Below are 15,414 nucleotides of genomic sequence, written 5' to 3'. Positions count from 1 at the left end.
CATTTAACACAGCAAAACTAAAGTGTTAACTCTTCTCTTCTCAAAAGAGAGTCTAAAAGATACCTCCTCAAATGCAAAAGACCCATATGATGTTTTCATCAATGTCAAAATGGAATTAGCGGCAAAAGGTTAAATCTGCCGGTGCTGGCACACTACTATCATATTGCTCTGTCAAACTGTGGCTAAGCTGATGAAGCAATTTGGATTTCTTCCAGGGTACTTATATCCAGGAAAATGCCTAGCCACTACCACTAAACAGCTAATTTTTAAGTCACATTTCTGTAATTACTGACGCAATGAGATGGCTATTTGCAATATCTATTTTACAGAATCCACATAAGAAAAATTTCCTGGAGGATGAAGTCATAATCACAGAGTCAATGCTGCTGTGTCAGGGTATATTTAACTTTATAAAGTTGTCTGACGAATCTGAGAACGTCTCACTGAGGTGAAAGGGTCACTTCACAGCAGTTATCGTAAAGTGCAGAGGGTGGCTCAGAACTCTTTCCCACATGAAGAGTTAAAAAAAAAAAATCTCCGAGATTTAAGAAATACAAAGTCCCAGCACACACCAGGCAGCAGGGCAAGGTCTCAGCTGCCTCTAGAGAACCTCAGACAGAGCGGTGCAGGCACAGCTCGAAAAGCCACCAAGCTCTATCTTCTTAAGCTGGGCAAAAGTTTCTGTTAGGGCAGCTAAGGCAAGTATCTGTAATGCTGACTTGTACTACGCCACTTCACCTACACTTAACATGCCAACCCAAAACCACCTATTTGCTGACCCTTGACTCAGGGAATCCTTCTGCAGCATCATGTGCACCTACCACCATCCTGCCATACAGCACATGTGGACCCAAAATTCTACAACAAGCACAACAAGTTGTGTTCCTTAGTTTGCACAGTCCACAAAAGTTAGGATTGAAGAAATCGTCTCCATATTTTTAATGGAAATGCTCACAGACTGGGCAGAAGCAACCTGTGGAAAATGCACGCAAAGGAAAGGAAGGGGAAACATAATTCTGTGCAACACAAAATGTCTCCTAAAACAGCATGCTTAGGTAGCCATTCCCATCTCTATTACAATGTGCCTCTGCTGGAAATATCATTACATTAAACCCCCCGCTTGCTCCTTACAGCTTACAAGAGAAACGTAACAATTTGGGGATAAGGCTGCAGACACCCTAACTCTGTTAAGCCTCTATATCCTGCTCCTCTGGCCTAAGCAAGGGGTATTGGATGCTGTGGAAGGATACACAAGTGTCAAAATGTTATACTTATTAAAACTTGTAGGCAGTTAATAACCTTGGACTTGGCTCTACTGAAATGCATTCTGTTCAAATGAGTTTCATTTACAAAGGTATCCAGACCACTTAGCATAACTGACCTTTTATTATTTATCAATATGTAATTTGTTTACTGTTGTGGACTATTAAACAAAGTAAAATTCAAAAGTAATCCGATCAAACTAGGAAACAAGAAGAGCCTTTCAGGGGCAGCGAGCTCCCTTTAAGAGTGGTCATAGAGCAACTGATTCTGGCTTTTCATCTTTGATGACTGGACTTCAGTTTTACTGTGAAGTAAGTAGACTGCAGTTTAGAAGCAACGTTGCCCTGTATAGAAATCTAAACAGTGGTACTGTACCACACCAAATGTATTTAAAGAGTAACTGAGATTCAAGTTAAAATGTCTGAAGGAATTCAAAGTGAATATGTATTGAACTATTTTCTGTTTTTAAAGAGGCTAATAGCAGTCTTGTTCTACAAAATGTCACATTTAAATGTAAAACCAAAATACAGTCTTATTTTGTGGAGAGTGAATTAGTTGCTTGTGAGAGTGTCAGCTCACCCAAAAATGGACCCTGATTTTATATTAATTAAAAAAAAAATCAGATACATATGCAAGGAGATACATCTACATTACACAGTTAATCTGGCAAGCACAAACCTAACACCCTGGAAAACACTATATTGTTAAAATTATCAATGTTTACATTTCAATCCTTCAGGCACCTAATACAAAATCGTAATTACAGATTACAGAAACTAGAACATAATCATTTTTGACAGGTATTTCATAGGAACTAAGGAATAAATCATTTCAGAACTGACTGATTATTTTTTCCTCCATTTTTAAAGCAACTCAATTTGCTTCAGACATGGATTAGATAGAAATGGGATTACTCAAAACAAGCCAAGTAAATATTAGTATTGCAGTATCTGGGAACTGAAATACCAGCTGAAGAAAACTGTTGTTTATTTCTTGAAAAGACTGATTTTTTAAACACAACTGTTTTTATATACAGCATTCAGTGAGGATTTCTTAGTATACAGAAATTGCACCCCCAAAGAAAAGCAGAATTCTCGTATTCTGAAGTTGACAAACATGAAAAATGTCCTATTTTCTTTCCTGTATGGAAGATATTTTTCACCTTTCCTAAAAAAATATAAAAATCTACACTGAACTATTTGAATTACTCTAGAGCTTAATATGAAGGCTATGGCATTTAAAGTTCATGCCTATGTGTATGTGTAGAAACACATATAACAGACATGGAAAATACGCTGCTAAAAAGGATAAGATTTTTTTCAAAATCCACTAAGTCTTTATCTTCTTAAATATACAGCAGAGCTGGTTTTGCCAGACAATCTACTAGTTAACCCACTAGCTGGTCTCCAGCCTAATAAAAATGATAATAAAATTTTTATAGGGCTACAAAAGCTGAATTTTTAAAATTTATGCAATGTTTTGTTCATTTTAGAAATCAAATACTTGGTTAGAAAAGGCAAAACATGCACTGAATTTTGCATAAAGATCATGCCATTCAAAATAATGTGTGTAAAACTCATTGATGAGATGCCAAGAAAAGGGCAAAGCATTTTCTTAAACATGAAGAGAGTAATTTCCCAAAGTTTATTGTTATAAGTGTAGAGCATGCTATAAAGCTGTTGGAACTGTGGAATAAAAATTTTGTATTTGCAATAGCACTTTTCTTCATTACTGTGGATTAGCATATTTATGAGGTTACTCAGCCTCAGGTTTAAACCCACAAATCAAAGGTTTATATCAGCATGGGTAATGGATTACACAGAAGTCTACGGCCCACAATATCCCAAAGGTATCTGTCTTTCAGAAGATTTATGTATATAATACCACTTTGTAGAAAGTACATTTGCTGATCTTTTGCGTGGTGCTTGGTGATTCCCCTCTCTAATGTGTAGAACAACCAAAAAGCGGCATTCCCATTCAGCAGGGAAATTGATTGATGTATCTTCTCGTTCCCCTCCTCACCTATTGATAAGACCATGAAAGACAGAGACTTTAATTCCTTGACGTAAATAGCACTACTACAATGAAAGTAGAAGTCATTGTGAGCATTTTTGGTGCAATTAAACTTCTGAAAAGAGGAAGGAATCTGTATTCCAGCAGCTGTTCAGAGAACAAATACTTGAATTTCGTTCATCCTATAAACAGCACTATCACAGAATAAACCTAGAATTAAAAAAATAGGCTCGCTGTTTTTCTCCAGAGGTGAATGCTGACTACATTACTATGAATGGTAAATACGTACCGACTTCCTTTTAGCTTCAGAAAGACTGGGATTTCAGAGCAGAACACTAAGACAAGAAATTGAAATGCTTAGTCCTGCCTTTCATGAAAGACTGTAACTGGCCAAAAGATAAGTCAGGAAGATAGGTCATGCAGAATGGCTTGTTCAAGACTATGGGTGCCCAAGCGAAACTTTTTTATCATCATTGTAAAACGATGACAAATGAAGACACAGAAACCCCATTAAACTCTACAGAGAAAATGTCCATCAGCTTTATTATTATTTCAGGTTTTTACTGAAGATCCTCATCTAACAGTAAGAGAAACTGAGGTACGCAACGAAGGGTATGGGAGTCAGTTACATGTGTGTGCACGAGAATGAAGACAAGACGACACATCATAACCTACATCATTTAGAATATCCAACCTAAAAAGATATGAGGAAAAAATAAAACAGATTAAGCTTTCTGTATTGTATGTATATTCCACTGAAGGGAAAGTGTGGGGTTTTGCAGGTAAGGGATGATGTCCGCTTATCTATACAAGGACAAGACTATTCTCTTACAGATCAACTGGTGCAAGAACAACAGATCACACTAATGTGAAAATATTAATTGCTTCAAATACAGTGGAAGTGGTTAACTGACCGAAAAAAACCTCAGCATACCGAGAAGGAAAATACAGAACATGTAAGGAAGAAAATTAGTTTAATGTTCTTCCCTGAAGAGGTGATCAAAATCCAGAAAGTGACAACTGAGACTTTTACAAGATAAAATGAAAATTAAATGATGAGGATTAACAGAACACATTGTGATCCAATTTTGTTATGTTAATTTTACTCTCTTTCATTTAATTTTTATCCCTCATTTGAAACTCCTATTATATTGCAGGCTGTAATAAATTTGAAAAAAAGGCAGAGAACACTGACAGCTCTAGATTTTATTCAACTTGGTAATACATTCTGTAGAGTCAGGGTGATACATCATCGATATATCGTATATCATATCATTGACTGATATGCTGTCAGATCCAGGAAAGTATTTGTAAAAGTTGTAGAGAAATGTGTAATGCTAGTAAGCAGAAACTTTTGATGTCATATTTTTTAATAACTTGCAGTAATTAGGTGGGGAAAGGTGGATGAGTAACTGGGTTTCAGGCAGATTCAGAGTGATGTAAACCAAAGAGAAGAGCAGGACCTGCTCAACTGAAACAGATTTCCAAGAAACTAGGCTAGCCATGCTAGCATTTTGGCAATGACACAAGGAACTGCGCTGATAGGTACTGGCAACAGTCATTTCCATGAAACGACGTTTGTAACAAAAGCTCTATAACTGAAATATAGAAATCACAGTGTAACGTATGAGAAATATCACCTAGGACTGTGATCTTGAAGCTACCTGCAAATTTCAGAATGCGTTGTTCCCACCTCATGGACAAACGGCAAGGTGCTTCATTCACATTCACTTTAATTCATAAAGGCCTTAGTTGTTTAGAAGAAAAAAATATTCAAAGTTGTCAGCACTGAGAGTACTTTTTATTCTCACTTTTTAAAAACTGTATTTTCAAGTATATTTTCCAGAAGCTCTAATTGTTTAATTAGGCATGTGCAAATGAACACTTACCATTCGGGTGTTGAACAGCTTTAACAAAATCCAAATCCAAAGAAAATAAATACTTTATTTTTCTACTAGAGCACTTTATGCTTTCAGAGAGCAAAGGAAAATACTTTTCAAGAGCCCTACATAATTATAATGCTGGCCTGAACTCTGTTGAGACATAGGTAGTGCCTTTTCCTTTCTCAGGTTGAATACTTCATACTAACGTAAGGCAGAAATACTAAGATCTGCTTTTGGGGGTACCTGTTCAGCTATCTAGATTCTTTTCATTTGAGTAGGAGCAGAGAGGGTGTCTGCAGAGCAGAATTCGATCCCAAAATAATATATTACATCTTCTGAACAAAACAAGTACATGAGTCAGGGTAAAGATCCTGCATGTAAAAAACATTCAGAAAGATATTTAATTCAGTTTCTGTTACACAGATGTATACGTTGGAATTCTGAAACACCTCATTTGCTGTACCAAATCTATAAGGCAGGGGAGTTAGGCAATGAGTAAGAAACCTATTTGGAAGAGTAAGTCAAGTAAAGTTTGGGTATCTTCCAGCCTTCCTCTATGCTTCAGTAAAATAATTCGTACTTTTAACTAGGGACATGCTTCAAAAGTGCAATACGGTAATTTCTAGGAAATCCTCTGACAAAACTTTGTTTCCTAAGAATCAAAGCTACGGAATGTAGCTCTGCCTGTCCTGCATGAACAGCTTTGGACTCAAAGACTGATTTTAAACATACTGCATAGATTAAGGGTCTTAAAAATTCAGTGCCTACAAGATTCGTAACAAGAGTACAAGAGAGATGGCCTTAAATATACCGGCTGAAGGGAAGACATCTACACAAGTGCACACATTATCAGACATCACAGAAGCAAATGGAAGAATACTTACAAAAGCATAAATTATTCACATTAATTTTAGACAGAATGTCAGGACAAAGTATCAGGTTTTCTGCAGAAACCTAGGAAATTTGAGGCTGCTGCTTGCTCCCATAACTACTAGTTTCGACAAGGTTGTTATTGGTTGAGCTGGCCCAAAAAAACATAAACCACTTTTGAACAGCCTTTATAGGGAAAAATTACTTTTCTAAAATGTGAAAATGGAAAAAGGTTTTTCTTAAAAAAAAACTGAAGAGAAAACTTGGTTTAACCCTGAAATATTTTCCTGGAAAGTTTTAGAAATAAAAAAAAGCAATTTTCCCCAAAAATTTTCCTACAAAATCATCACATTTGACAAACTCCAATTATTGCACTCTATAAGCCTGAGCAGGCTTTTGCAAGAGTGGTATTGAGCAGGGCACAGAGGAACAAATATTAACAATGCTGTCCCCAAAGAGATGAATACCTTAAAAGACAATCCAGTCTATCTGGCTTCAAGCACAGGAAGGTGTTGAAAAGTAAAGTTAAGAAATTAAAATCATACTGTTTACTCCCTGCAGGGTGAACTTTCTCATGTACAGATTTTAAAGGTAACTTTCTTGCCAACAGCCATATGTAACAGATATCCTCAGAGTATTCCAGGAAAGATTTTCAGTATGCTTTTTGGGACAAGAATACTGCAGAAAGATATCTTCAACTAAATGCATTGACTACACTCAAAAAGAAGGGTTGTTTTTCCTCTCAATGGTTACAGAAATTCCCAAGATCATTCCATTGCACCTACACCCTTTTGTCCAAATAAGAACTTACTCATGTTTTTCACCGACACAAGAACATACTTATAAAAAAACAGAGAAGATTTTGTATATTTATTATTTCTGAGAACTAATGCTTAATTGCTTTCTAGCTGCAAGTGAGTTTGTTTTGTAATTATTTTATGCATCTGTAGAGGGCTTAACGCTGATTTATGTTGTTTACTGAAATCTTGACTTAGCCTGTTGGGAAACAGTTCAACGAAAATGAACCATGTGACCATATTCAAAGGTTACAGGGGTTTTTCACAAATGAGATGTTCTATACAGCAACATTCTTTCAGTACAAATATATTCTCAATAATAATTTTTAAAAAATTATAAGTTAAAGTGTTTTATATACCAATTGCCTTTTTAAACCTGAACCTAATCAGATCCAACTGAAATACAGGAAATTCCATTTAAACGTAAGAAAGTTTTTTACTGCAAGGATGATCAAAGATGGGAACAGGTTGCTCAGATAGGTTGGGTATTGATTCTCTGTCCTTGGAAATATTCAAAAGCTGACTGGACAAAGCCCTGGACAACTTGCTTTAGCTGACCCTGCTTTGAGAGGTCAGACAATCTCCAGATGCTCCTTTCCAACCACAATCATTCTGTGATTCTATGATTAGGCATGATTATTTCCCTTCTCACAGGTTGTTAGTATGGGTTATTAGGCCCCTGTGTCAGTAACAGGAGACAAGACAGAAAAAGGATTTCTGAGCGATTTAATTTTTCTCTCCATTCTTCCAAAGCTGACAAGTGCAGAGACATCCACATTAGAAGTGTTAATTTAAAACAACAAATACTATCTAATCCAAACCAAACTTAACCTTTTCCATGTATTTTACCAAAGACACCCATGCTTTTTATTAATTTCAAAGCAGTTTCATAAAATAAGGGACATTGTGCAAATGTCTATTGATAGCGCTAAGAAAAGTACCAACTGATATTTTCATAGAAACAGAGCAATGACTCCAAGTTTGTTATATCAAAAGTCCCTGAAAAAAAAATGCCCTGATTCTGGTAATGACAATAAATGCTTAACACCACAATGTAATCTAATACCTATTTACTGCCACATGCTATTGCAGAAGCACCAATATAATGCTTATAGTTTGTAAAAAGCACTTCTATGCTTTTTCATTATTGGTCTGAAGAACTGCATTGTGAAGTGATACCTGATCAATGACTCATTCTTTGTACAATGCCATTTGTTTAATTTTAACCTACCTAAAGAATTAAAATAGTTTTTCCTAATAGACAAGCTGGAAAGCTGATCGCATTTTATGACAATCAATTGAGCCCACAAACCTGATGGCAGTCTTTTGGCCCCTTTTGCTGTTCCTTGATTAGGGATTTATTAAACTGCTTATTATTAAACTGTTGTAATTTAGAACATTTATAACAACTGTGTGCTGTAATTGAATGTTAAACACGTCCTTTTACATGAATTAGGTGAATGTGATGGTAGGTCTAATTTTACATAGAGAAAAGTTAAAATGTTCAAATTTGTGTGATATAGGAAAATAGGAAGGTGGAGAACAAAACAGGGTGATCAGCTCTAGTCTCCCACAGTGAAAAGCATTCCATCACGATGGCTATTTTACCAAAGCCTACAGAATACTCAAGACTCATGCTGTAACTCAGACACAAGCTGCATTTGCTGGTATTCAAAATAAAATCTTACACGGGAGCAATTAAGGAGGGAGGGAGGGAAGATACCTGATAGATATCCTTGGAGATATTAAAAATCCATCTGGCCATGGTCCTGGGCAACCTGTTCTAGCTGACCCTGCTGGAGCAGGGGAGTTGGACAAGTTGACCTCCAGAGGCCTCTTCCAACCTCAACCACTGTGTTATTCTGAGATACCAATAAACTTTAGAGACATGAGCTGAAGTTGCTGTAAGTAAGCCTATCTTTCCTTATCCTGAATATCTTGATATGCATAAAATCTTAACTACAGTATTAAAATTCTTTGCACTTAATTTAGAAACTCAATAGCTGCAAAATTCAATACAGATTGGTAATGAAAAATAATATAGATTGATATATGCTATGCACATATACACATGGGTTGCTTGAAATATCCCAGATATCAATATCTCTACAACTGGATCTACCAGAAAATCTAATAATAAGGCTGTGGCCAGCATAAACTTTCATAAAGCTACTACATTAGAATCCAAAAGAAGGAGTTGAAGATAAAATGCAATGGCAGTCACCAGCATGTTCTTCATGTGAGTCACAACCACAAAACTTTAAACGATCTGATTTGCACAACTAATCCCTGGTGATTTATAGTTCTTACATTCAATCAAGTTTAGAAGTTTAATAAAGCACAGGGAAAAAGATCTCTTCTCATGTCTGCATTCATACTGTATCAGACTTAGCTAAAATTTCTCTTTACTAAAACCAGGATTCTTAATTTCATCATCATTGGTATTTGAAAATGTCTTGTGCCAGTTCAAAGATATAAAAAAATACGATAGAGAACATACCGATTAAAATAAAGAATGACTACAGAAAAAAGCAGAAGAGAGAACACACTAGATCTGTTTTCTATTGAGAGTCTTCCTACGTACACACACACATTCTCCTTCCAAAGAAAGAATATTTATGAATTCTACTTAAATTAAAATTGAAGGGAAATCTGTATACAGTGTATCAGCATACCAGAAACATAATTACTTTCAGACCAGACCTAGAATTTCATTTTTATGGCAAGAAAGTCTCACAAAGCTTTAATACCAAAATGTCTAGAAGGCAAACCATCTAGAACTACGTTTTATTTCTCACTAGAAATGAGAAATTCTAAAAAATGTAATTTGCTTGTGTTCCTTTTTCCCCTTTTTTTTTTTTTTTTATATTGTAAATAATCTGAACCAGGATTGCTTTATCCTTCCATGGCAGTTCGGGATCTTGCCTTTTGGTACTCTGCTGTTTTAAATATGTACTGATTTTCATTTTCCAATGATGCTAATATACAATAGTAGGCCATAGGCATTAAAGCTTTAAAACTCTTCAAAATGAACTTTAAAAAAAAAAAAGCTTATTCATTCTTAACTGATACATTACCAATCTTAGTCTTAAAAAACCCAGAAAAATATAATTAATCAATTCTCCTTAATATCCTTCCAAAATTGACGAACTCAAATGAGAGATTTTAAGTGTTCTGAGATTAAAGATTGATGGGTTTATTACCAATAAATCTTTGCATACCTTTTCAGTCAAAGCTATATAAAATACAAACTGCTGCTCTGTTGTAATCTTTATGTTCTTTGCTTGGGTATTTTTGAATAATTTATTAACTTTTTCTTTATCATGAAAAAAAATCTTAATGACAAGGATGAACACGTCTCAATGTTGAATCACATCTCCGCCATAAAAATTTCTGATGCCTTCTTCTTATTAAAGGAGGAATTTCTCCTTATTTTACTTTGCATCTTATCTACTGAAATTCCATCTACAAATTTTAGTGAATCTTCAAGGTCTCCAAATATTCATGGTGCTATAATTTAAAAGCCTGACAGGAATCAAAGATACCAAAACTCAAGTGCAAATTCAGGTCAACTCTTTCTTTATTGAATGTTGATAGGTTTTGATCTGTTTCCTAGGCAAAGTCATTATACCAATATTCCACCTGACATATCTGTTAAAGATGTTGTTTTTGGAATGTAAGAATTCTGACTAAAGTGAAAGGCAAGTTACAGTTCTCAAATCAAACCAAAATCTTAATCATTTTCCATAATTCCTTCAACACAATTTCATAGAATCATAGAATGGTTTGGGTTGGAAAGGACCTTAAAGATCATCTAGATCCAACCCCCCTGCCATAGGCAGGGACACCTTCCACTAGACCAGGTTGCTCAAAGCTCTGTCCAACCTGGCCTTGAACACTTCCAGGGTTGGGGCAATTTATCACAACTGTGTTTTTTATTTTAAACTCCAAACTGCCCAACAAATTTCAAGATCAAATACTTAAGCAACAATTCATCTATTCTTTGGGATTGGTAACTCTGAACAGATAAGAAGATGATCTTAAATTTTATTCAACGGAGTTGTAATAAAATTGCACAATACACTACTTAAAAAACCCAAAACCTAATGTGTTATCTTATGAAAAAAGTGATATTCCCAATTTCACATTTTTGCCCTACTAACCGGAGCTTATTTGCTGCATTTTATGTTTTATCTTAAATTTGTAAAACCTGATACTCAACTGTGGATTGTGACCAATTACGGTTAATCTGCATGTGATATATATCAGTATCAGAAGATGAGAACCAGAAGACATGATTCTGTACTAAGAAAGGACAAGCTATGATGCTGAATGGACTTACCAAAAATTTCCTAGAGTGTTGAGGAAGCCAGGTTTTTAGGGTCTACGGTATGAGTGTTTGTTTCTCCACAGACCTCAGTACTTGTAGTTCATCCATAGTCAAGACTGATCTACTAAAGAATAGAAAATCCCTCAGAATCCTTTACTCATGTGGAATTTGACTGTCCTACAAAAGCTGATTGTCTGGAGGAGTAGATCTTCCACAACATTTGAATTGCAATTGGAAATGTGCTATCAGAGGCAATGCCTGAGTTCAAAGATGAGGCTGCAGTCTGTAAGCAGATCAACAATTAGAAACTGAGGCTAGAGTTAAAAATTTGAGTTCCAGAACAGTCAGAAATTGACTTTTTGAACCTGTGGTTTGTATAATCTCCAAAGCACCAGCAGCTCTATCAGACTGGAAGAACCAGAAACTGCATCAGACCGGCAAAGAGCAGGCCTTTCATCCATCTGTTTGGAAGTAAAAGTCACACTCCATGAGTCAAGAAACACCTTATACCTCAGTAGCTATTTCAGATGCAAAGCTGATGGTTTTATACATATTTTTCAATTAAACATCTAAAGGAGAATCTCATTGTTTTATAAAGAATAAGGATAATAGCTACATAAATGTTACAATATTTAACTTGTTGAAAGAGAAATTACACTTTCATTTTTTGAAGTCTGTTCCAATGCTGCACTTACATGTCATATAACAGAGCTTGGTTTAAAATGTAAGTATCCATAAAAAGGTGATATGATAATATCTTGTGCTAATGGGGCCATTATCAAGCTATAAAATTATGCCATTATTTTGCCCAACTGTGTGGCTTCATGCCCAAGGCCGTTGTTCCAGCTGGGAAGAACAACTCACAGTAATATGGCATATTATGAAATTTCCGTAAATACATAAGAGGTTTCATAAATGGAGTGCATTTATGCAAGCCATGCTATCATGCAATAACAATCTCCTGATTTATATCTAAGAGTAGGAAATTATGTCAAACCATCCCTTCCTAAGATTCCAAAAAAAGAAATATATATTTTGAAGGCTAACTAAAATGGAAAAAGGAGTTGATATAGACCTCATCCTCAAACACCTGTTATAAAAATAATTTCCCACACATTTTGCAAGTCAGCTGTCAGAATTTAGGGTGATAAACCATAAACAGGTCAGTGGTCAAAAGCTAAAGATTCCTTAAAGCTCACAAGACAGTGTTTAATGCATATAAAAACAGTGATTATAAATATAGCTAAATATGACATCTGCAAGATTCAACATCTTGAATCTTGTCTGTTTTACATACACAAAGCATAACACACCTCTTAATTTGAGCATTCTTGAGAGTCATTGAGTCCCAACTTTGTCTCTCAAGTTCAAGAAAAGATGAGCTGAAAGACCTGTAATGGCATCTTAACACATTCATTATTAACATCTGGTTGGTTACTAGCTTTGTACTTCAAGCATGATCATTAGCAAAAGTAGATTCCTCTTCACGCTCACAAATTGAAACTGCAAAGGGAAGAATAATTCTTGGCATCATTCGCACATAAGAAGCAAATCTAAATTATTACATCAGTTGCAGATTGACTCAATAGTAAATTACCAAATCCAATTTACTCAGGACCTTGTAATTTAGTTTCAATCTAATTTAATTCAATTTTAGCTGTGATATATAAATGTTGATTAGTAGACTATTGCATAAGAATATAAAGTACTTAAGTTTCTTAAGTTACTACTGTTTAGGCTACAGTAGTTTTCTTTTTTTTCTTCTTTCAAAGACAGAACTGAACGGTATTAGGAACCATAAAAACAAATGTTATTAAAATTAAATCTGGAATCCATGCTGATTAACTCTACAGCATAATCTTCTAGCATGCAGAAAAAATATCTGCCTTTGCAAACAAACTGAGCTACAAATGCAGTCCATATTTTATACAACAGATCACACTGACATGGGCTTATCCTCATGAAAGATACAGCTACAACCACTGCTCTTTAAAAATACAGTATACTAATGTTTGAAATTTAGATTTTTTTTTTATCATGTGGCCATAAAACATACTTTCACACTTAATTCAAACAAAATATTTAATGTATTTTACTTTTTTATCAAAAGAAAATTTTAAAGGAATAAAAGATTCTTTCAAATGAGTAGAAAATAGAGGAGATTTTTGAAATAAAATAGAAAAGTGGTCCAAAGTCACAACCCAGTTTCTGTAGCCTACCTCCAGGGAAGCTTAACTTGCAAAAGCTTTTCTTCAAAAACCTTTTTTATACATTGATGAATAAATAAAAATTACTCTTAGCTATAAATTTATCTTTTAGAACAATCAGCAAATATTCAGATTCATCTTACTTGGACAAGTTTTCAGATGCCCACCTTTGGCTGAAAAATGGTTAAAGAATTAAGTTAATTCAAATACTTAACAGTGATCCACTGTAGTTAGAAAATAATGAGATAAAGAGGGAAAAGCTATTCATCTGTAGCCGAGCATCTTAGCTGAATGAAATCAACAGCAAAAATCCCCTTGTTTCCATTATAGTAATATCCTTTAGTACTCTATAAATATCTGGCTGTTGCAACAATGTTTGCTGCCTTTACAGTCTGGAGGCCTTGCCATAGAAAAGCTGAACGACTTCTCTGCTGCTTAGAATTCAAAAAAATAACAAAAGCATGGATCTCACAACTATGTATTATCTTGAGAAGCAAAGACAGGGAAACCAAAGACTTCAAAGACCTTATGGTATTAGGAAATCAATAGGACCTCCTGGATCACAATCCTGTGCCGAATCTCATCGCAAACTTCGAATACGCAGCGTTGCAATGTAAGTACACACCTTCACTGTCCACTCTTTAGTTTACTCCACAAAAAAAAAAAAATTGAATACAAACAAAATACTGTTTCAGCCCTGAGCAGTTCTATTCAACAGTCTCTGAAAAAACATGTTGAAAAACCATGTTGCACTCCTTATCCTGCAGCAGTATAATGGTACCAAGGTATAATGGTACATTATACTTCTGCATAGACTTCAGAATAGTTACCCAATGACCTCTCATCGACACAATTTTTTTATAAATCTACAAGTATTAAAACGCACAGCCCAACTTGTACCCAGAGTTTTCACACTTAATCTACTTGCAAACACCAACACAAGACAATGTGCATCTTGGATGCCATCCACAGCAACTGTAATGTCACTGAATCGTAATAGCATATACATCGGTTTAACATCATGGTATATAGCCATTTTGCTAATTTGTTCCAATGACAACTATTTATTGGTATATGCACAAGATGCAACTTCTACTTTATTCAGACTAGGTGTTTTTATTTGTGACTGATTTTTGCTGCTAACCAGTTATTTTCTCAAAATGCTTTGAAGGAAACGGACAGGAACAACTTAGCTGTGCCTATTCAGAAACAGACAACAAGGAAAGAACTTCTTTTAGGAAAGAACTCAGAGGCTTGCCACTGAAACCACCCCCTTGGGAACTCTCTGCAATCAGCAGGGCTCTCCCAGGCTTCCTGCTTGCCAGAGGGCCTTCTGGTTATCCAGAGACAATGAAAGAGCCTCTTATTCCTCCCAGATCCATGATACTGGCCCTCCCTCTGGATGATAAGAATATGCTTGAACTTTGAGATCTTCAGGGAGTTACTCACAGTGACCTTACAGAGTTCTGTGATCTTTTGCTTTTGAGATCTACTACTACCAAGTGAAAGTACAATGAAAGAACACTTTAAAGAACAATACAGACATACGCTAAATTGTCTACTTTTTTCCCCCCACAATATTGCACTCACTGGTCTTTACTTCAAGACAGGTGAACATGAGTAAAAACTAAGCTATGACAAGCTGTATCTAACACATTTTCACAAATAAAAGTATGTTAAAAATCACGATAAACCCATCAGTAACTGTAATTTTCTATTTACATAGCTGTATTTATGCTAAAGCTATAAAAGGCAATTAAAATATTTAATCTGGCAATTTAGTTAGAATTTTATTTTGCAATATTCACTAGAAATTTAAAACCGCCATGATAACACTCAAGATACATGATAAGAAGCTCTGCCTCTGGGATACAAAATAATCACAAAATGTATCTACACAAATACATCCTGTACAATTTAAAGTTTTTTTCAGTTTCTACACTAAGTGTATTAAACATTTGATGCTTAGGGATATAATTCCTTTCATTGTTTTGCTCAAAATATTTGACAAAATATTTTGCCCTCAAGCAATGATACATTTGTCTGCAATA

At 35.1% G+C, this 15,414-nt stretch overlaps 1 protein-coding gene across 1 annotated transcript in view; it reads right to left on the bottom strand.

Moving 5' to 3' along the window:
- The window catches only part of ATRNL1 (attractin like 1), a 528,296-nt gene that overhangs the window by 259,510 nt on the left and 253,372 nt on the right, over window positions 1-15,414 (bottom strand). The window lies entirely within an intron of this gene.

The sequence above is a fragment of the Gavia stellata genome, chromosome 9 (assembly GCF_030936135.1).
Source record: "Gavia stellata isolate bGavSte3 chromosome 9, bGavSte3.hap2, whole genome shotgun sequence".
Lineage (NCBI taxonomy): Eukaryota > Metazoa > Chordata > Aves > Gaviiformes > Gaviidae > Gavia > Gavia stellata.
The sequence above is the reverse complement of the archived record's forward strand: the minus strand, read 5'-3'. Positions and strand labels throughout refer to the sequence as shown.